Source organism: Pleurodeles waltl, chromosome 1_2 (genome assembly GCF_031143425.1).
Source record: "Pleurodeles waltl isolate 20211129_DDA chromosome 1_2, aPleWal1.hap1.20221129, whole genome shotgun sequence".
In the NCBI taxonomy this organism is placed as follows: domain Eukaryota; kingdom Metazoa; phylum Chordata; class Amphibia; order Caudata; family Salamandridae; genus Pleurodeles; species Pleurodeles waltl.
This window is the reverse complement of record NC_090437.1, coordinates 970,105,042-970,126,831: the sequence shown is the minus strand read 5'-3', so window position 1 is coordinate 970,126,831 and position 21,790 is coordinate 970,105,042.

Sequence of the window (21,790 nt, the reverse complement as noted above, 5' to 3'; positions counted from 1 at the left end):
AGTAATATCCACATAAGGCAAACCAAGGTCCCTGTCAATGCCATGCTTTCTAGCATACTCATTAGGCCAAGTACCTAGCTGTGACATACAATCCACACTATAACCCTTTTGAAAGGACGGAGCAGTAGCACGCAGGAGAGGACTGCAGCTGAAGGAGGGGGTTCTCCAAATGTGAGGTGGTTAAAATAGAGGGAGCATTTGGTTTAAAAAATCATAAATGTGATTGATGGTGTAGATACATTGGTAGATAGAAATAGGTTGTGAATAGTAAGATTGAGTCAGTAGATCTGTGATTGACTGTGATTTTTTCACAAACAAGTAGTGCTATTTTAGATATGCTTACATTCTCTAATAGTCAACCACATCTGCTACAGAACAAATTAAAGCTACTCTGCTGCAGAGAAAATGTACTGTGTACGTTTGAACTACTGGTACAGTGGAGTGTTCCAAAGGAGGTTGCTTTGGCAGCTGAGCTGGAAGAGTGTCGGGGGAAGGGCAGTTAGTCAACTATACTTTTTAATCTGTAAATAAGAGTAGTTTTAGTACAGTGATGTTTGAAAATTTATATTTTTCTGAATCATTATTATTATTGTATTGTAAATGTATCTGAAATAACCTAAAACCAGTGGTACATATATTTTTTAACCCCCATTTGGAGTTGTGACTCTGTCATGAAGTTACATGGGGGCCGCACTGAACGCCACAACATAGTTGCCGTTCTAGCCTCACACAACCAAATATGAAGTGCAGTTTTTGGTTTGCTAACTAGGACTGCTTCACCAGGCAACGTTGAATAGATTGCCATTATTAGTGAATGTATGTCGGAACGACGCCTGCCGGAATAATGAATGCCTGAACAACGAGGTCGGAACAACGACCTTGTTGTTACCACTAATGTCTTTACCACGAATGCCTTAACAACGATTTTTCGTTGTAAAGGCATTCCTGGTAAAGGCATTAGTGATAGGCATCCATTGTTCCTGCTTGCGTCCACCCTGCCCCCCCACCCCTAAAAATTGCAGCGACCCCCCAAACTTCCTAAAACCACACCAACCCCCCACCCTTGCCCCTAAAACTACCCCAACCTCCCTAAAATTACCGTGACCCCCACCCTACCCCGAAAACCTAAAACAACCCCAACCCCCACCCCATCCCTGAAACCTAAAGTACCCCAACCCCCACCCCTAAAACTACTCCGAGCCTCCCACCCTGCCCCTAAACCTAAACCCCCCCAAACCCCCACCCCGCCCCTAAAATTACCCGACCCCCCAACCCACCCCTAAAACCTAAAACCCCAACCCCCTACCCCGCCCCACCCCTAAAACTGACCCCCACCCTACCCCCAAAACCTAAAAAACCCCAACCCCCACCCCATCCCTGAAACCTAAAGTACCCCAACCCCCACCCCTAAAACTACTCCAAGCCCCCCACCCTGCCCCTAAACCTTAACCACCCCAACCCCCACCCCGCCTCTAAAACTGAAAATACCCCCAGCCCGCCCCTAAAACTAAAACCGCGACCCCCCACCCCGCCCCTAAAACTGAAAATACCACAACCCCCACCCCGCCCCAAAACTAAAACCCCGACCCCCCACCCTCACCACACCCCTAAAACTGAAAATACCCCGACCCCCCACCCCGCCCCTAAAACTAAAACCCCGAACCACCACCCCTGCCCCCACCCCTAAAACAGAAAATACTCGACCCCCCCACCCCAACCCTAAAACTAAAACTCTGACCCCCCCCACCCCGCCCCTAAAACAGAAAATACCCCTACCCCCCACCCCCCTAAAACTAAAACCCCACCCCCCACCCACTGCCCCTAAAACAGAAAATACCCCAACCCCCGGCCCTAAAGCTAAAACCCGACCCCCCACCCCGCCCCCAAAACAGAAAATACCCCAACCCCCCACCCCCGGCCCTAAACCTAAAACCCTGACCACCAACCCTGCCCCTAAAACAGAAAATACCCCCACCCCCCACCCCCAGCCCTAAACCTAAAACCCCGACACCCCACCCCGCCACTAAAACAGAAAATACCCGACCCCCCACACCCGGCCCTAAACCTAAAACCCCGACCCCCCCACACCCGGCACCTGCCCCTAAAACAGAAAATACCGCAATCCCCCAACCCCGGCCCTAAACCTAAAACCCCGACCCCCCACCCACCCGCCCCTAAAACAGAAAATACCCTGACCCCCCACCCCGGCCCTAAACCTAAAACCCTGACCCCCCACCCCGCCCCCCTCCTAAAACAGAAAATACCCCAACCCCACACCCCGCCCCTAAAACTAAAACCCCGACCCCCCACCCTGCCCCCCACTCCTAAAACAGAAAATACCCCGACCCCACACCCGTCCCCTAAAACTAAAACCCCGACCCCCTGCCCCACTTACCTGAGTCGTTGCCTTGTCACGTCGTCCTCCTCAGCCGACTCCCTTGTTTGTATCTTAACCACGCATGTGCGTTGTTCAACACATGCGTGGTCAAGGCACAAAACAACGAAGTCGTGGTTAAAGAAAGCGTTGTTCCGCTTTCGTTAACCAGGACTTCGTTGTTCCGGAGTCGGCCTTAAGGGCGTGTCCCATTAATGGTTCTTTGGTGTGAGAGTGGTGTTCCATTCTTATGGTGAGATGTCATGCTCTTAAAAAGAAAATAGTTAAAGTGATATTGTGACATTATTTTATCAATTAACGAAAGCTATTTCACAGGTATGTCAATTACAGTATATGTTTAAAAGAAATCTGTATTTACAGCTGTACCTGTAAATAAGAGGGTTAAAAGTCTATGTGATATAGAGAAAAGTATAGTGTCTCATATACAGTCAGAGAGTTATTGATACTTTTATTCCTACTTGCAATAATATATTTATTATTTTAGAAAGTTATTAACAAAAGTACTTGTTAAACCAAGCTTTTTGTGCACTACAGAGGAGTTGATATGCACACTTTAAGTTACAAGTTGAGTTGTTATTTATAACCATGTTCAAAGACTTACAGTTCCTTTTTTTACTAGATATAAGTTAGGTCTAATGTCGGAACGACGCCTGCCGGAATAATGAATGCCTGAACAACGAGGTCAGAACAACGACCTCGTTGTTACCACTAATGCCTTTACCACGAATGCCTTAACAACGATTTTTCGTTGTAAAGGCATTCCTGGTAAAGGCATTAGTGATAGGCATCCATTGTTCCTGCATGCATCCCCCCTGACCCCCCACCCCTAAAAATTGCAGCGACCCCCCAAACCCCCTAAAACCACACCAACCCCCCACCCTTGCCCCTAAAACGACCCCAACCTCCCTAAAATTACTGTGACCCCCACCTTAACCCGAAAACCTAAAACAACCCCAACCCCCACCCCATCCCTGAAACCTAAAGTACCCCAACCCCCACCCCTAAAACTATTCCGAGCCCCCCACCCTGCCCCTAAACCTAAACCCCCCCAAACCCCCACCCCGCCCCTAAAATTACCCGACCCCCCAACCCACCCCTAAAACCTAAAACCCCATGGAGGCCGAACTGCAGGTGTTCCCCATGCTGGTCTACCTCCTCCTACACCAGGAATACCAATTCCGGCGATGAAGACCACGATGAGTACTGCTGCCTAGCACACAGGGGAGGGAGGAGTCAAAATAGAGTGAGATACACACGCAACACCTCCATTACCAACACCATACACACAAACAGATGCAGTAACATTACATATTCACCCCGTATTCCTCAGGAATAATGCAAGGACAAAATTATTTGAAGAAAGTGAGTGTAATAAGATATAATACTAGAAATACGTCCTCAAAAATCAAAACAGCATTTACAGATATACAAATGTGACACTGCCCAGTCCATAATGTCTGTGGGCCACAGGTCCATAGCACATAGGCCAAGGCCCCACTTGAGTCCTGCCTCCATACGGAGAAAACACTGCTGGGACATCAGGTCAAAAATACACAGGCACCTCAGGAGGAAGGGAAAGGGGGGGCACGTCAGCCGGAAGAGGGTACAACGCCACTGCTCCTCGAGGGGGCTACATGCCCTCTTCCATGTCTGGGGAGAACAGATGTCAAGGCACTTGTGAATATAAGTTCAATCATCCATGTGCTTCATGTCTTGGTTTCTTGTTCATGTCCATCAAACATAAGTCGGACCAGGATAATAGGCAAAGGCTCAATTAATTCTTGAAATTAAGTGTCCATTAAAACAACAACAGCCAACACGTGTTTCGTCCTGTGAGAAAATTGCTCTCAAAGACTTCATCGGGGCTGTAAAAAAATCCAAATTATGACCATGATTAAAGTCAAAATTCTTTTCCCAATGGACATCCAATACCCAAACTACGTGACTTTTGTGCAATAACCTAATTCTATGTGTGACAATTTGTGAGCAATGAAAAACATGTAAATTAAACATGGAGCCACTAATAGACAAGCTAGTTAAAATGAACAAAGTCAAGACATGCCTCATGTTATGTGGCAAATCATTAAGAAAGAGGGTAATACTCTATTATTGAAGGAAAGAGCATTATGCAAGTCATGACACCCACGTGTATGTCCCCAATTTAGGATCAAATGAGAGGTCAATAACATAAAAAAGCCCAGCTGTTCATCCACAGGATCTAAAGATCTTGCCTTATGGGGGGCATGGGAGTCATGACACACGAGTGAAATGTCGTTTCTTAACTGCTTCTATGTTTACTGTTCCAACATCCGTCTTTCCCTCCCTTCTTTTAATGAGGTTGATGCTGGATATTGCTTTTTCCACAGTCTCTCAAGTAGGTGGTTTGCCCACTGCTTGGTCCTGGAAAGTGCAAGGCCACAGTCTCTCAAGTGGGTGGTTGTCCACTGTTTGGTCCTGGGGAGTGCAAAGCCACAGTATCTCAAGTGGGTGGTTTGCCCACTGTTTGGTCCTGGGGAGTGAAAAGCCACAGTCTCTCAAGTGGGTGGTTTGCCCACTGCTTGGTCCTGGGGAGTGCAAGGCCACAGTCTCTCCAGTGGGTGGCTTTTCCACTGTTTCTGGAGGGGGCCTTGTACCCAGTGTGCTTCATCCTGGCAAGGATGGGGTGAGTGGATGCCTTCTTCCACTGGTTCTGGAAGGGGCTTTGTGCCCAGTGTGCTTCATCCTGGCGAGGATGGGGTGAGTGGATGCCTTCTTCCACTGGTTCTGGAGGGGGCCTTGTGCCCAGTGTGCTTCATCCTGGCAGGAGGGGGTGATTGGATGCCTTCTTCCACTGGTTCAGAAGGGGGCCTTGTACCCAGTGTGCTTCATCCTGGCAAGGAGGGGGTTGAGTGGATGCCTTCTTCCACAGGTTCTGGAGGGGGCCTTGTGCCCAGTGTGCTTCATCCTGGCAAGGATGGGGTGAGTGGATGCCTTCTTCCATTGGTTCTTGAAGGGGCCTTGCGCCCTGTGATGCATCACATGGGGAATGCAAGGTCACAGTCTCTGCCCTGGGTGTCATACCCACAAGATTTGCAGTGGACAGGATGCATGACACTCCGTGGATGCAGGACTACAGTCCATCCACCTGCAGCGATGGCTGCACAGTGGCGGCAGTGCAGGTACTGGTGGTGCTGCTGCCAGTGGAGGGGGGAGGCACCAGCCTTTCCCCTGCAGCCTCAGATGGGTGTCCTCGGGGACTGCTGCCAATGGTGCTGGTGGTGGTGCTGCCAGTGGTGGGGGGAGGCTCCAGCCCTTCCCCTGCAGCCTCAGATGGCTGCCCACTGGGGCTGCTACTGCTGCCAGTGGTGCTGGCGGCGGTGCTGCCAGTGGTGGGGAGAGGCTCCAGCCCTTCCCCTGTAGCCTTGGACGGCTGCCCACTAGGGCTGCTGCTGCTGCCAGTGGTGCTGGTGGCAATGCTGCCGGTGGTGGGGGGAGGTTCCAGCCCTTCCCCTGCAGCCTCAGACAGCTGAAGCGCCATGGTTGGTGGTGGGGGCTCAGATCCTGTAACAGCACCAGGCCTCCTGTTCCTCCTGCCTGCAGGCACAGGCCCTTTGCCCTTGCCCTTGGCAGCTGGTGGTGCCTCCTTGCCCTTGTAGCTGGTGGTGCCTCCTTGCCCTTGGCAGCTGGTGGTGCCTCCGTGGCAGCTGGTGATGCATCCTTGCCCTTGGCAGCTGGTGGTCCCTTCTTGCCCTTGGCAGCTGGTGGTTTTTCCTTGCCCTTGCCCTTGGCAGCTGGTGCAGGCACACTTCCAGTGCTGATGGGTGTCTCCTTGGAGCCTCTCACACCTGCAGTAGCCTCTGAAACTACAGTGGCCGTGGACTGGATGGCTGAAGTGCTGGCCTGGGTTCTGCCCACCCTGGCCCGAAGTGAAGGACGGGGGGGGTAGGGAAGAGGTCAAGGGTGGAGAGGAAAAGCTTCTTAGGGACACTGGGGCGGGAAGAGGGTGAAGGGGTTTGGGAGTGGAGGAAGAGGGAGTGGTTGTAGGAGGTGTCTGTCTGCTGTGTTTGGGTGCAGGTGCCTGGGCTTTGATGCTGTTGTGAGGTGGATGGCTGTTAGGTGTCTGAGTGCTTGCGTTTGTGTACTTTCGGAGGAGGGGGCACATAGACAGTAGGAGAGGACACAGGCGATGTATGCATGGATGTGAGGGTGGTGACTGCCTGTCAGGGACGTATACTGATGGGCGTGATGGTGGTAGTGGATGAGGAAGTAGTGCATGCAGGTGTGAGTGGAGACGCTACTGGGTGGGAGGCGGAGGACGAGGAGGAGGGGGACACAGTGGAGGCAGTGGATGTTGGTATGTCTGCTTCTGGATGGTGTTTGTGTGAATGCCTGTGTGATGATGTGTGGTGCTTGTGTTTGCCTGAGCCACTCCTGTGTGTTGTCTTGGGTGCATGCTGGATGGATTGTATGCTTGGGATAGGTTGGGGTTCAGGGGAATGGGACTGGGCAGAGGAAGTTGGAGAGTGGAGGCTTGAGACAGGGACAATGGCTTCCATCAGGGAGGAGGTCAGAGCCTGGAATGATCTCAGTTGGGCCGCCACGCCAGAGTGAATGCCCTCCAAGAATGCATTTGTATGTTGCAAATGCCCTGCCAGGCCCTGGATGGTAATCACTATGGTTGACTGCCCAACAGAGATGGTTCCCAGGAGGTCAATAGCCTCCTCACTCAGGGCAGCAGGGCTTATTTGGGCAGGGCCTGAGGTGCCTGGGGTGAAGGAGATGCCCACCCTACTGAGCGGGCATGGGAAACTCGATGAGGGGCTGCTGGTACGGGGATGTCGGCTGTACCTGTAGTTGAGGTGGGCACAGAGATGTCCACCACCAGCAGGGAGCTTCCATCGGAGGAGGTATCACTCTCCGAACTGTCCCCTCCAGACTCCGCCATGGTGCTCCCCTCGCCCTCTGTCCCACTGGTGCCCTCACAGTCAGTGGATTCGGCCTCCAGAGCCATGTGGGATGCAGCTCCCTCCGTCACGAGTGCCTCTTCTCCTCTGCCAGATGATGCTAATGCACAGAAGGACAGGGTCACAAAACAAAAAGGGGGGGGAAGAGACAGAGGATACACTTTGTCAATGCCAGCAATAACACCACTGTTAACGTACACATTACACAGGGGACAGCCCTACGCACTAGGCGGTGCACTACCAGTCACAATGCTAGTCACCAGGCCATGGACAGTAATACCTAACGCCAATAGCAGCATACCTGAGACCCACAGATCCATGCCAGTAGTAGATGCCAAATAGTATGTTTTGGGGTGGAGTGCATCAGCCCCTGCCCAACATGGAGACTACCCTGAAATGTCCGGCCTGGCATTGGGGCACCCACAGGTGTGCATCCCCCACCCAGCAACCACCCCACTGCACGCAATTTGCATATTTGGAAACTGTACTCACGCCCTTGTGGCTGCTGTGATGGCCTCAAACGCCCATCCAGCTCCGGATAGGCCACCGCCAGTATGCGGAACATCAGGGGGGGTCAGGGCTCGACGGGCATCCCTTCCTCGTTGGGAGGCCATCCCCAGCTGGGCCTCCGCCGTCTTCCTTGCCCAGCGTCTCAGGTCCTCCCACCGTTTGCGACAGTGGGTGCTCCGCCTGCCGTAGATCCCCAGGGTCCGCACGTCCTTGGCGATGGCACGCCATATAACCTTTTTCTGATGGGCGCTGACCTGCAGAAAAATGAAAATAGGAAAAGGGATCAGTCATACCATCTGGCCTGTTACACCCATGGCAGACTATGGGGGTCATTCTGACCCTGGCGGCCGGTGATAAAGCGGCGGCCAACCTGCCAACAGGCAGGCGGTCAAAAAAAAGGCATTCTGACCCTGGCGGGAACCGGCAACACAGCCCGCCACTTCAACACTCCAGGCGGCAGACAATGTACCGCCCACCCTATCACGACCCACCAATCCGCCACCTTTTCCGGGGCGGGAGCCCCGCCGATAAAAACACGGCGGAAACAGACTACGAACGGGAAAACGCTCACCTATACACACTCCACGAGGAAGGAGGACAGCATGGAGCCCGAATTACACATCCTACCGGCTATTGTCTACCTGCTCATCTACCACGAGTACGAACGCCGGCGCAGACGACAACGGTGAGTACTGCACCTACGACACAGGGGAGGGGGGAGGAGGAAAGCTTACGGGCACACACATATGCGACCCCCCCCCCAACTATCTACACACCAATGCAGTGCACCAAGTCACAGTGACACCACCCAAACCCCCCGGAATAATGCAAAGACATAATTAAAGTGAGAAACAACATTTATGTATATAAGAGGTTCTTTGAAGTCATGGTAAAATAGCAATATGAATAGTAACAAAACAAGTAAGAAAATAACGAAACCGATAAACATAGGCAATAAGTCCTGCACAGTCACCTAAATTTCCACTGTCCGTGGGCCAAAGTGGATCAACACATGGGCAAAGCCCACACAGGAGACCTGAGTCAGTTGGAGGGAACACTGCTGGGGCATCAGATGACAAAACCACAGGCACCTCAGGGGGAAGAGAGGGGGGGCACCTCAGCCACATGAGTCCACGACGCCAGATCCACGAAGGGTCCACCATGGCCACTGTGCCATCCTGGGGAGTGCAAAGCCACAGTCTCACAAGTCTCTACAGTGGGTGGGTTGCCCACCGTGCCATCCTGGGGAGTGCAAAGCCACAGTCTCACAAGTCTCTACAGTGGGTGGGTTGCCCACCGTGCCATCCTGGGGAGTGCAAAGCCACAGTTTCACAAGTCTCTACAGTGGGTGGGTTGCCCACCGTGCCATCCTGGGGAGTGCAAAGCCACAGTCTCACAAGTCTCTACAGTGGGTGGGTTGCCCACCGTGCCATCCTGGGGAGTGCAAAGCCACAGTCCATCAGGTGGATTACAGAGACCACTGGTCATGGAGGAGCCATGGTGGGCAGAGTGCGGCGTGAAGGCCTGCCCGACACAGAACCGGGACTGCCAATGGGCCAGCGGTGCTTGAGACGGCGGGGCCCAGCGGAGCGGTGCTTGACAGGAAGGGCCCAGCGGAGCGGTGCTTGACAGGAAGGGCCCAGCGGAGCGGTGCTTGAGACGGTGGGGCCCAGCGGAGCGGTGCTTGAGACGGCGGGGCCCAGCGGAGCGGTGCTTGACAGGAAGGGCCCAGTGGAGCGGTGCTTGAGACGGCGGGGCCCAGCGGAGCGGTGCTTGAGACGGCGGGGCCCAGCGGAGCGGTGCTTGACAGGAAGGGCCCAGCGGAGCGGTGCTTGAGACGGCGGGGCCCAGCGGAGCGGTGCTTGAGACGGCGGGGCCCAGCGGAGCGGTGCTTGAGACGGCGGGGCCCAGCGGAGCGGTGCTTGACAGGAAGGGCCCAGCGGAATGGTGCTTGAGACGGCGGGGCCCAGCGGAGCGGTGCTTGAGACGGCGGGGCACAGCGGAGCGGTGCTTGACAGAAAGGGCCCAGCGGAGCGGTGCCTGAGACGGCGGGGCCCAGCGGAGCGGTGCTCGACAGGAAGGGTCCAGCGGAGCGGTGCTTGAAAGGAAGGGCCCAGCGGAGCGGTGCTTGACAGGAAGGGCCCAGCGGAGCGGTGTCTCTCTGCACGGCGGGGCCCTCTTCAGCGGTGTCTTTCTGCACGGCGGGGCCCTCTTCAACGGTGTCTTTCTGCACGGCGGGCCCTCTTCAGCGGTGCCTCTCTGCACGGCGGGGCCCTCTTCAGCGGTGCCTCTCTGCACGGCGGGGCCCTCTTCAGCGGTGTCTTTCTGCACGGCGGGGCCCTCTTTAGCGGTGCCTCTCTGCACGGCGGGGCCCTCTTCAGCGGTGTCTTTCTGCACGGCGGGGCCCTCTTCAGCGGTGCCTCTCTGCACGGCGGGGCCCTCTTCAGCGGTACCTCTCTGCACGGCAGGGCCCTCTTCAGCGGTGTCTTTCTGCACAGCGGGGCCCTCTTCAGCGGTGTCTTTCTGCACGGCGGGGCCCTCTTCAGCGGTGCCTCTCTGCACGGCGGGGCCCTCTTCAGCGCTGCCTCTCTGCACGGCGGGGCCCTCTTCAGCGGTGTCTTTCTGCACGGCGGGGCCCTCTTCAGCGGTGCCTCTCTGCACGGTGGGCCCTCTTCATCGGTGCCTCTCTGCACGGCGGGGCCCTCTTCAGCAGTGCTTGTCCAGTCATCCCAGGGAGCCAGACCTGGCCAGGACTCCCTGCTTAGTCGCCCTCTGACCGTGCAGTTGCTGGACCCTTCGGTGACGGAGTCCTGGGCCCGTGGGTGTCCTCCCTCACACTGGGGATGGGGCTTGTGGGGCCCTCCTGGTCCGCGCCCCTGCTGGCTGACTTCTCCGCCCTGCTGCCCTTGCCCTCCTTCGATGCGGCTCTCTGGCCCTTGCCTCCCCTGGATGTTGTGGCAGGTGAGGGCCCAGGACTTCGCTCCTTGGGGGCAGCCGTGTCAGTCTTCTCGCGTCGGCCCCTGATTTTACGGGTCCTCTTCCAAGGGGGGGGCTGGCTGTTCCCTTGCTGCTGGCCGATGTATCTGTGCTGGGGAAGGGTGGACTCCAAAACCCCTGCACAACGGTGACACTTGAAGCAGGGCTGGTGGTGGCTGAGGTGCTCTTGGGACTCTTAGCAGATGGAGGGGGTGGGTCAGGTGGGGCAAAGAGGTTAAGTTTGGAGAGGTAAAGTTTTTTAGGACCAATGTAAAGGGTAGGTGTAGTGGGTATGGGAGTGGAGGAAGAGGATGTGGTTGTAGGAGACTCAGGTGTGCTGTCTTTGGGTGCAGGTGCTTGTGACGCAGGCTGTCGTGAGGTGGTTGGCTGTTGGGTGGGTGGCTGCCTGCGTTTGTGTGTCTTGGAAGAGGGGGTGACAGACACAGTGGGAGAGGACACAGGGGACGTGTAAATGGCAGTGGGGGTGGTGACTGCACGTGGGCGGACTGTACTGGAGGGTGTGCTGGTGATGGAAGTACTGGCTGATGGTGGTGTGCATGCAGGTGCGAGTGGAGACGTCACAGGGAGGGAGGAGGGAGACGAGGAGGTGGGGGACACAGGGGTGGTAGTGACTGTTGGCATGTCTGCATCTGGGTGTTCCTTGGGTGAATGCTTGTGTGATCTGTGGTGCTTATGTCTGGATGAGCTGCCCTTGGGTGTTGAGGTGTGTGCAGGCTGGTCTGATGGTGTGGATGGGATAGGCTGAGGAACAGGAGACAGAGACAGGGTGGAGGCAGATAGAAGAGGGAGGCTGGAAACAGGGACAATGGCTGCCGTCAGTGCTGAGGCCAGAGCACTGAACGATCGTTGATGGCCAGCCTGACCCGAATGAATGCCCTCCAGGTATGCATTGCTCCGATGCACCTCCCTCTCTACCCCCTGGATGGCATTCAAAAGGGTAGACTGCCCAACAATGATGGTCTGTAGGAGGTCAATGACCTCCGCACTGAGGGCAGCAGGGGTAACGGGGGCAGGGCCTGAGGTGCCTGGGGCGAAGGAGATGCCCGCCTTCTTGGGCGAGCGGGCACGGAGCGAAGGCTGAGGGGCTGCTGGGAGGGCGGAGCTGGTGCGCTGGGTGGCGGCTGTACCTGTAGAGGCGGGGGGCCCGGATGTTGCCGCCACCGCTAGGGAGCTCCCTTCCGAGGACGTGTCGGTGTCGCTGGTGTCACCACGGGTCCCCGTTGTGGTGCTCCCCTCGCCCTCCGTATCACTGGTGACCTCGGTGTCTGTACCATGGCCCACCGGGGCCTTGTGAGTTGCAGCTCCCTCGTGCTCCGATGCCAATTCTCCTCCGCCTGATGATGCTAATGCACACATGCACAAGAAGACAAAGAAAAAGGGTGGGGGGAGAAATGAAAACAGGTTGAGTGCATGCATTGTCAACACCGTTGGCGGAGAGGACAGACACAGGAGCCTCATGCACTACGCCGCGCAATCGGGGTACACTACTCAGTACTTGTGACTAGGCCAACAGGTCTATGGACAACATATGCGCACATGGGTGATGCAGGACCATGGATTGCTGTACTTGGCACCCTACAGAGGTGGGGGGCGGGGGCACAGGGCCATGCCTAAAGGAGGGGACTACACTACAGAAAGCGCCCTGGCCTAATGTCACCCACAGCCCTCCTCCCCCACCCAGACACCTCCACTGCGTGTAAAGATAGCAGTATGTGCTGGTACTCACCCCCTTGTGTCTGCTGTGATGTCCTCACGCACCCATCCAATTCGGGGTAGGCCACCGCCAGGATCCGGGACATCAGGGGGGTCAAGGTACGACTGGCACCCCTCCTACGTTGGGAGGCCATCCCCAGCAGTGACTCGGCGGTCTTCCTGGTCCCGCGGCGGATGTCCTCCCACCTCTTGCGGCAGTGGGTGCCCCGTCTTGTGTGGACCCCCAGGGCCCGGACTTCCTTGGCGATGGCACGCCAAATGTTGACTTTCTGATGGGCGCTGACCTATTTGACATGTACGGGGTGGGAAAGGAAATTTCAAAATTTTTCTGCATGTTAGATGTGATTGCCCCCCCCTCCCCACCCTGCCATGTGGCACATGCTCTCATCTGTCGTGCCTTGCACTCCTCATTCGCTCCCCACCACACCATCTTACATCCACCATACACGACCCAGGCATAGCCCATTCAACGTGCACCCAGTGTACTTACCTGTTGGTCTGGCGGACCGTAGAGTAGCGCATACTGGGGTAGGACCCCGTCCACAAGTTTCTCCAACTCTTCTGAAGTGAAGGCAGGGGCCCTTTCCCCAGTCGCAGCAGCCATTGTCTCTTCCAGACCGAGGTCACAGCAGCACTTGCAGTATAGGTCCTCTCCTGTGGATGATCAGGTCTCGAGTGATTAAGCAGATAGAAAATGGCGGTCACGCCCGCGGCGGTGCGTACCGCGGCAGTGCGTACCGCCGGCGCACATCGTCATTGGCTCCTGAGACCCATAGGGTTCAATGTTAACCAATGCTGCTTTGCACCGCGGTCTTCGACCGCCTACCGCCACGGTGAGCCACGCCAGCGCAGTGACCTCACATCCCACTGTCACACTTCACAGGTCAGGCAGCTGCCATTTCAAGGGCCCACATGGCCTGATTTCTACTGCGTCACACAGGCCTAGGCCTTGCATTGCCACTCATACAAGCCATTCAATGCATAGCGAATCGTGTAATGTGCAAGCTGTGGGAACGAACCTGAGGGTTGCTTGACTCTGTGCTGCATGTTGTCCTTCCTAGGAACCGTCCGCTGGGACTTGCGAGGAGAAGGATGAATCCTCGCGTGTACCGACCGCTGGTGGACCTGTCGACAATGGAAGAACGACATATTATACTTCGATACCGACTTGACCGAGCCACTATACATGAACTGTGTGCCCAGCTGGAGCCAGACCTGATGTCCCCCATCCGCCAACCCACAGGGATTCCCCCTCTGGTGCAGGTTCTGTCAGTACTCCATTTTTTGGCTAGTGGGTCTTTTCAGACAACAGTGGCCATGTCATCAGGGATGTCTCAGCCTATGTTTTCTAAGGTTTTGTCCAGAGTGTTGTCTGCCCTGATGAAATACATGCGGAGATACATTGTTTTCCCTGAGGAGGGTGATTTGGCCACTGTGAAGGGTGATTTCTATGCCCTTGGACATATCCCCAACATCATTGGTGCCATTGATGGGACCCATGTGGCTTTAGTACCCCCAAAAGACAATGAGCAGGTGTACAGAAATAGAAAAAGTTACCATTCGATGAATGTCCAGGTGGTCTGTTTGGCTGACCAGTACATCTCCCATGTAAATGCCAAGTTCCCTGGGTCAGTGCATGACGCGTATGTCATGCGAAATAGCAGCATCCCTTATGTGATGGAACAGCTACAGAGAAACCGTGTGTGGCTATTAGGGGACTCTGGTTACCCCAACCTGCCTTGGCTCTTGACCCCAGTGAGGAATCCCCGGACCAGGGCAGAGGAACGGTACAATGAGGCCTATGGGCGAACTAGGAGGATCATAGAAAGGACCTTCGGGGTCCTGAAGGCCAGGTTTAGGTGCCTGCATATGACAGGGGGATCCCTCATGTACTCACCAAAGAAGGTGTGTCATATCGTCGTGGCCTGCTGTATGCTTCACAATCTTGCATTGCGACGCCAGGTGCCTTTCCTGCAGGAGGATGGTCCAGATGGTGGTGTTGTAGCAGCTGTGGAGCCTGTGGAGAGTGAAGAGGAGGAAGACGACGGGGACGACACGGACAACAGGGACACAGTTATACAACAGTATTTTCAGTAGCACCCAGGTAAGAATCACTCATGCCTTTTTACATTTACTTCTGGCCTCCTGCATCTCTACTTTCTGTGTTTCCCCCCAGTTCCTTTTAACTGATTTTTGACTTTCCCTTCCCTTTTCAGAGCTGTATGACCCACAGCGTGACTTCTGCTTTGTTTGCCCATGGACTAATGCTTCTTGACACTGGTATGTTGTCATCACAATGTAAAAGAACATTATAGCGCCGTTATGTGTAATACATTTGTAAAGAATACAAGCAGACTCCTGACATTTGAAGTGCAATTATTTTAAGTGCTGCGTATAGGTCCGTGATAGTAAAACGGTGATGGGTGGGGGTGGAGTCATGTCCATGGCAGAGTCCAGTTCGCAGTAGCACAGGTGCGATGTCCATATGCCTGTGGAAGGATGGAGCAGGGGTAGTTCAAGGTTGGACAGGGTGCCAATGTGGGACAGTGGGATGACATCAGGGGGTATCTTAGGCTGGCGGGGGTCTTGGCATCCTACTCTGTCTTCTTGTGTGATCTCAGGTTCCGCTTGCGGGGTGGTTGATCTTCAGCAGGAGGTGGGGTTCTGGTGGCCTGTCGGGGTGTGGGGGCCTCCTGTCCACTTGCGGCGGCGGAGGTGGTAGGCTGTTCGTCGTCCGGGCTGGTGACAGGGGCCCTTTGGGGTGCCACATGGTCCCGCAATGTGGTGACTATCTGGTTGAGGGCCAGGACGATGGTCCCCATTGCGGTCCCGATGTGCCTGAGTTCTTCTCTGAACCCCATGTACCGTTCCTCCTGCTGTGCCTCGATCTCCTGGAACCTGGCCAGTACCGTCGCCATCGTCTCCTGGGAGCGGTGGTATGCTCCCATGATGGTGGTGAGGGCCTCTTGGAGAGTGGGTTCCCTGGGCCGGTCAACCCCCTCTGGCACAGCAGCCCTCCCAGTTGCCCTGTTTCCCCGGGCCTCTGTCCCCTGGACGGTGTGCCCACTACCACTGCCCCCAGGTCCCTGTTGTTGTTGGGGTGGTGGGTCAGCCTGGGTGCCCTGTAGTGGCGGACACACCGCTGATTGACGCGTCCTGGAGACAGTGGCATGGGCCCGCTGGGTGGGAGCTGTGCTGGTATTCCCAGAGGGGGTTGGGTCTGCTGCGGCCTGTGTCTGTGTGTGGGGAACCAACTGTCCAGAGGTCCCCGATGGTCCGGGCTGGTCATCAGGTTCCAGGTCGACAGAGCTGCTGTCATCACTGGGGGCCTGTTCTGGGGGCGGGATGGACAAATCTGGACCCTCCTGGCCGGTGTGTTGGCGTTCGGGCCCTGCAGGGGTAAAAGAGTATGGTTATTGCTTCTGTGTGTGCCATGGCGTGAGATTTGTGGGTGCCCTTGTCCCCCAGTGCTGGCATTGCCTTGTGGGAGGAGTTGTGAGGGTGGTTTGGGGGGGGGTTGGGTATGTGCAGTGGTCATGCTTGGGTGATGGGTGTTCATGGTTTGTGTTGGCATTCAGGGATTGGTGTTGGGTTGGGTGGGTTGTGCTGGTGAGACATTGACAGGGTGGAAGTGTGCTGAGGGGTTGGGTGTGAGGGTGGGGGTGCGGGTTGGCATGCTGGTGGTTGGGGGGGTGAAGTATTTGGGATTCGACTTACCAGAGTCCATTCCTCCGCCTACTCCAGCGAGGCCCGCAGGATGCAGGATGTTCAAGACCTCTTGCTCCCATGATGTGAATTCGGGTGGAGTGGGTGGGGGTCCGCCGCCAGTCTTCTGCACAGCGATGTCGTGTCTTGACACCACCGACCGCACCTTCCCCCGTAGGTCGTTCCACCGCTTTCGGATGTCTTCCCGGTTTCTGGGATGCTGTCCCACAGCGTTGACCCTGTCGACGATCCTTTGCCATAGCTCCGCCTTCCTGGCTATTGTGGTGTGCTGCACCTGTGTGCCGAATAGCTGGGGCTCTACCCTGATTATTTCCTCCACCATTACCCTGAGTTCTTGGTCCGAGAACCTGGGGTGTCTTTGGGGTGCCATGGGGTGGTGTGGGGTGGTGTTTGTGGTGATGAGTGTGGTGTGTGTGGTGGTGTGTGTGGTGGTGTGTGGTGTTTTGTGCGTGGATGTGGTGTGGGTGATGATGTTGTGTTCCTCTGTGTGTTGGGGTTTGCGTTAGCTGTGCTCTCTCTCTCTCTCTCTCTCTCTCTCTCTCTCGCCTCCTCTCCGAATTTCCAGTAGTGGGGGTTTGTGGGTGATGTGGGTGTGTGTTTTATAGTTGATTGGATGTGTGGGTGTGGTGTGTGTATGTGTTTCAGGTGTGTGTATTTCGAATTGTCCAATGTGGCTGTGTTTTGTAAAGGAGGGTGTATTTTGAGCGCGGCGGTGTGTACCGCCAATGGAATACCGCGGTTGAAAGACTGCCGCGTGGATTCGTTGGTCGTAATGGCATGGGCGTGTTCGTGTTTCGCCAGTGACTTGAACCATGGTCGCTTCCAGACACAGGTCACAGCAGCACTTGCAGTGTAGGACCTTTCCTGTTGAAGGTCAGGTAGCAAGTGAGTGAACAGATAGAAAATGGCGGTCACGTCCGCGGCGGTGCGTACCATCACCGCCGGCGTACATCACCATTGGCTACTGTAACCCATAGGGCCCAATGATAAACAATGAGGAGTTGCACGGCGGTCCTTGACTGCCTTCCGCAACGGTGCACAACATCAGCGGCATTACCTCATTTCCACCTGTCTCTCCACACAGAACAGGTGGCTGCCATTTCAGGGGGGTGCAGGCCATGGCACTTAACTGCGGCACATCAGACATAAGCACATTTTAGGACTAAACATCAACATACTGTTTCTGTCACAACATGCAATGCATTGTACATTGAGGAAATGTTGAAAACTGACCAGATGCTCATCGTTTTGCCCCCTAGATTACAACCGCTGAGTATGATTAGGAGATGGAGACATCCCCCGTGTACAGGCCCCTGGTGGACTTGGCAGCAATGGAGGACACGCACATTATCCTCACCTATAAACTTGATAGGGCCACAATCCAAGAGCGGAGTGCCCAATTGGTGCCAGACCCAGTCTCAGCTATCCGTCAGCCCACTGGGATCCCCCCTCTTGTGCAAGTCCTATCTGTGCTCCATTTCTTGGCAAGTGGTTCCTTCCAAGTGACAGTGGCCATGGCAGCAGGAAAGTCCCAGCCAATGTTCTCAATAGTACTGACCAGAGTGTTGTCTGCCCTGATGAAACACATGTGCAGCTACATCATATTCCCCCCAGGAGGAGCTTTTGGCCACAGTGAAAGCATACTTCTATGTAAGAGACATATCCCCAACATTGTTGGGACAATTGCTGGTACACATATTGCATTTGTCCCTCCCCCGGAGAAATGAACAGGTGTTCAAAAATCGAAAGAGCTTTCAATCGATGAATGTTCAGTGTGCCTGGCAGACCAGTACATCTCCCATGTGAATGCAAAGTATCCTGGGTCTGTGCATGATGCCTAAATCCTGAGGAATAGCAGCATCCTATATGTGATGGCTCAACTCCAGAGGCACAGGGTGTGGCTAATAGGTGAGCCCATGCTCCCCACCCAGTGTATGTTGGTATATGGGTGTGGGGTTGACCCTAAAGGTGAGGGTCTGGCTAACAGGTATCCCTCAATATTTGCAGGTGACTCTGGGTACCCCAACCTCTCATGGCTGCTGACCCCAGTGAAGAATCCCAGGGCAAGGGCAGAAGAGCGTTACAATGAGGCACATGGGCGAACAAGAAGAATTATAGAGCGAACCTTTGGCCTCCTGAAGGCCAGGTTTCGGTGCCTCCATCTAACAGGTGGTTCCCTGTGCTACTCACCCAAGAAGGTGTGCCAGATCATCATGGCATGTTGCACAACCTTGCCTTAAGACGCCAGGTGCCTTTTCTGCAGGAGGGTGGGACTGGAGATTGGCGTGTGGCAGCGTTGGAGCCTGTGGACAGTGACGAAGAGGAGGCAGAGGATGTGGACAACAGAACATCTGTCATTCAACAGTACTTCCAGTGACACACAGGTAAGACACTGTAACTTCACCTTCCATTGCTGTTTTGTGTTGTAAATGTTCACTGGCAGGCTGCTGTTCCCACTAATATGGCCACTTACTGTACCCTTTGACATGTCTATTCACAGATATTTGTGCACTATTCTGGCTCATGGTGTATTGACTGCAGCACAACACAGGTCATACCTATGTATAAATTACTGTACAGTCTACTTGCAATGTCTGCATATTGTTAAAGGAATACATACTTAAACCATTTGACATACTACATACTTGTATTTTTTCAACTGGTGTTTATTTAATTGCTGATAATATAATGGGGATGTGCAGTAGACTTGGGTGATGGTGGAGGAGAGTCCAGGATGGAGTCCAGTCTATTTGTATCACAGGTGCATTGTCCAAGGGGACATAGGAAGTGGAGCAATGACAGTTCAAGGTGGACAGGGTGACAGAGTGGGACACAAGGGTGACAATCAGGAGAGGCTTATTTCCTGGCGGGGGTCTTGGCAATGTTCTCTGGCTTCTGCCTAGATGGCAGTGACCGTTTGTGGGGTGGTTCTCCTTCTGCAGGGGGAGGGGTGCAGGTGGCCTGTTGTTTTTGTGGTGGGGCCTCCTGTACACTAGCGTCAGTGGAGGTGGAGGGCCGTTCATCGAGTGGCTAGTGTCAGGGGCCCGTTGGTGTGCCACTGCTCCAATCATGGTATTGGCCATGTCTGCCAGCACCCCTGCAAAGGTGACCAGGGTGGTGTGGATGTCCCTCAGGTCCTCCCTGATCCCTAGGTACTGTCCTCCTGCAGCTGCTGGGTCTCCTGCTACTTGGCCAGTATCTGGCCCATCCTCTCCTGGGAATGGTGGTATGCTCCCAGGATGTTGGTGAGTGCCTTGTGGAGAGTCGGTTCCCTGGGCCTGTCCTCCCCCTGTCGTACAGCAGTTCTCCCAGTTTCCCTGTTGTCTTGTGCCTCTGTCCCCTGAATCGTCTGCCCACTGCCACTGACCCCAGGTCCCTGATCGGCCTGTGTTTGTGGGGTTGCCTGGGGTCCCTGTAGTGGTGGACACACTGCTGATTGACGTGTCCTGAGGACAGAGGTATGGACCTGCTGGGTGGGTGCTGTGCTGGTGTTTCCTGAGGGGGGGGCTCTGTGGTGGTATGGGACTGTTCCTGGGTAACCGACTGTCCGGAGATCCCTGATAGGCCAGGATGGTCATCCAGATCCAGGCGAGCAGATCTGCTGTCATCACTGTGGACCTCTTTGGGTGGGGGACTAGTTGTTGCTGGCACCTCCTCTCCGGTGACGTTGGGTGTGGGACCTGTGGGGATGTAAATGTAGTGTTAATGTGTCTGCGTGTGACATCTTGTGCATGGGTGTGTTGCCCTAGTTGGTTGTGAGTGCCCTGTCAACTTTGCCATGTGTGAGTAGTAATTTTGTGGGCTAGGTGACTCTCTCTAGTGTGCATGCTGTGGTGATGGGTGTCTATGCAGGGCTGTGAGTGATGTCCATGCATTGGTGGTGCATGCAGTGCTGGATACTGGGATGGGTGGGTTGTGATGGTGGGATGTATGTGAGGTGGTGGGGTGATGGGGTTGAGGGTAAGGGTGGGGGTATGTGATGGCATACAGGTAGGGGGGGTGAAAGTAGTAAAGAGTTGACTTACCCGAGTCCAGTCCTCCTGCTACTCCTGCCAGGCCCTCAGGATGCAGTATTGCCAAGACTTGCTCCACCCATGTTGTTAGTTGGGGGGAGGATGTGGGAGTCCACCATCAGTCCTCTGAACAGCTATCTAGTGTCTTGCGACCTAGGAACTCACCTTCCCCCGTAGGTCGTTCCACCTCTTCCTGATGTCATCCCTTGTTCTGGAGTGCTGTCCCATGGCGTTGACCCTGTTCACGATTCTCCGCCATAGCTCCATCCTCCATGCAATGGATGTCTGCTGCACCTGTGATCCGAATAGCTGTGGCTCTACCCGGATGATTTCCTCCACCATGACCCTTAGCTCCTCCTCTGAGAACCTGGGGTGTCTTTGTGGTGCCATGGGTGTAATGTGTGTGATGTGTGTGAGAGTATGTGGGGTGATTTTTTGGGGTGTATGCTGTGAGTTGTGTGGATGGTGTATGGATGATGGTGTTCTGTGGCTCTGGTTCTGTGGGTGCTCTTGGTGTGTCTCTCTCTCAGTTGTCAATTTCTTTGTGTCGTAAAGGGTTGTGGGTAGTGTGGGCGTGTGTTTTATATTGGTGTGGGTGTGGTGTGTTTATGAGTGTCAGGTGTGTGTAGTTTGAATTGTCCAATGTGGTGTTGTTTTGTACGTGTGTGTGTATTTTGAGCGCAGCGGTATGAACCACCAATGGTTTACCGGGGTTGAATGTCCGCCATGGTGATTCATGGGTCATAATGCTGTGGGCGTAGTTCTATTGGTGTAACGGTGTGGGTTTTGCTACTGCCATTTTATCACTGACCTTTGGGCTGGTGGACTTGTGTTTGTGTCCGTATAGTGACGGATTGCTATGTGTGGGTTATAATATGGGTAGCAGTATACCGCTGCGGTCGTGGTATGTTGGCGGCAGTCGGCTTGGCGGTAAGCAGGACTTGTCATAATGTCATAATGAGGGCCAATGTATTTGAAAACATATTCACAGACTACACCCAGGTATACAGTGATGCATACAGTATAACTGGTAGACACATAGGGGGTCATTCCAACCCTGGCGGTCGGTGTTAAAGCGGCGGCTAACCCGCCAACAGGCTGGCGGTGTAAAAAATGGAATTCTGACCCTGGCGGAAACCACCAACAGAGACCGCCACTTTAACACTCCGAACGCCACGGCGGGACAAACAAACAGCGCGGCGGTCTCCGCCAACAGACAGGCGGGAGACAATGTACCGCCCACCCTATCACAACCCACCAATCCGCCACCTTTTCCGGGGCGGTAGCCCCGCCGATAAAAACACGGCATAAACAGACATTTCAAACGGAAAACGCTCACCTCCATACACCCCACGAGGAATCTGGACAGCATGGAACCCGAACTACACATCCTACCAGCCATTGTCTTCCTGCTCCTCTACCAGGAGCACGAACGCCGGCACAGAAGACTACGTGAGTACTGCACCTACGACACAGGGGAGGGGGGAGGAGAA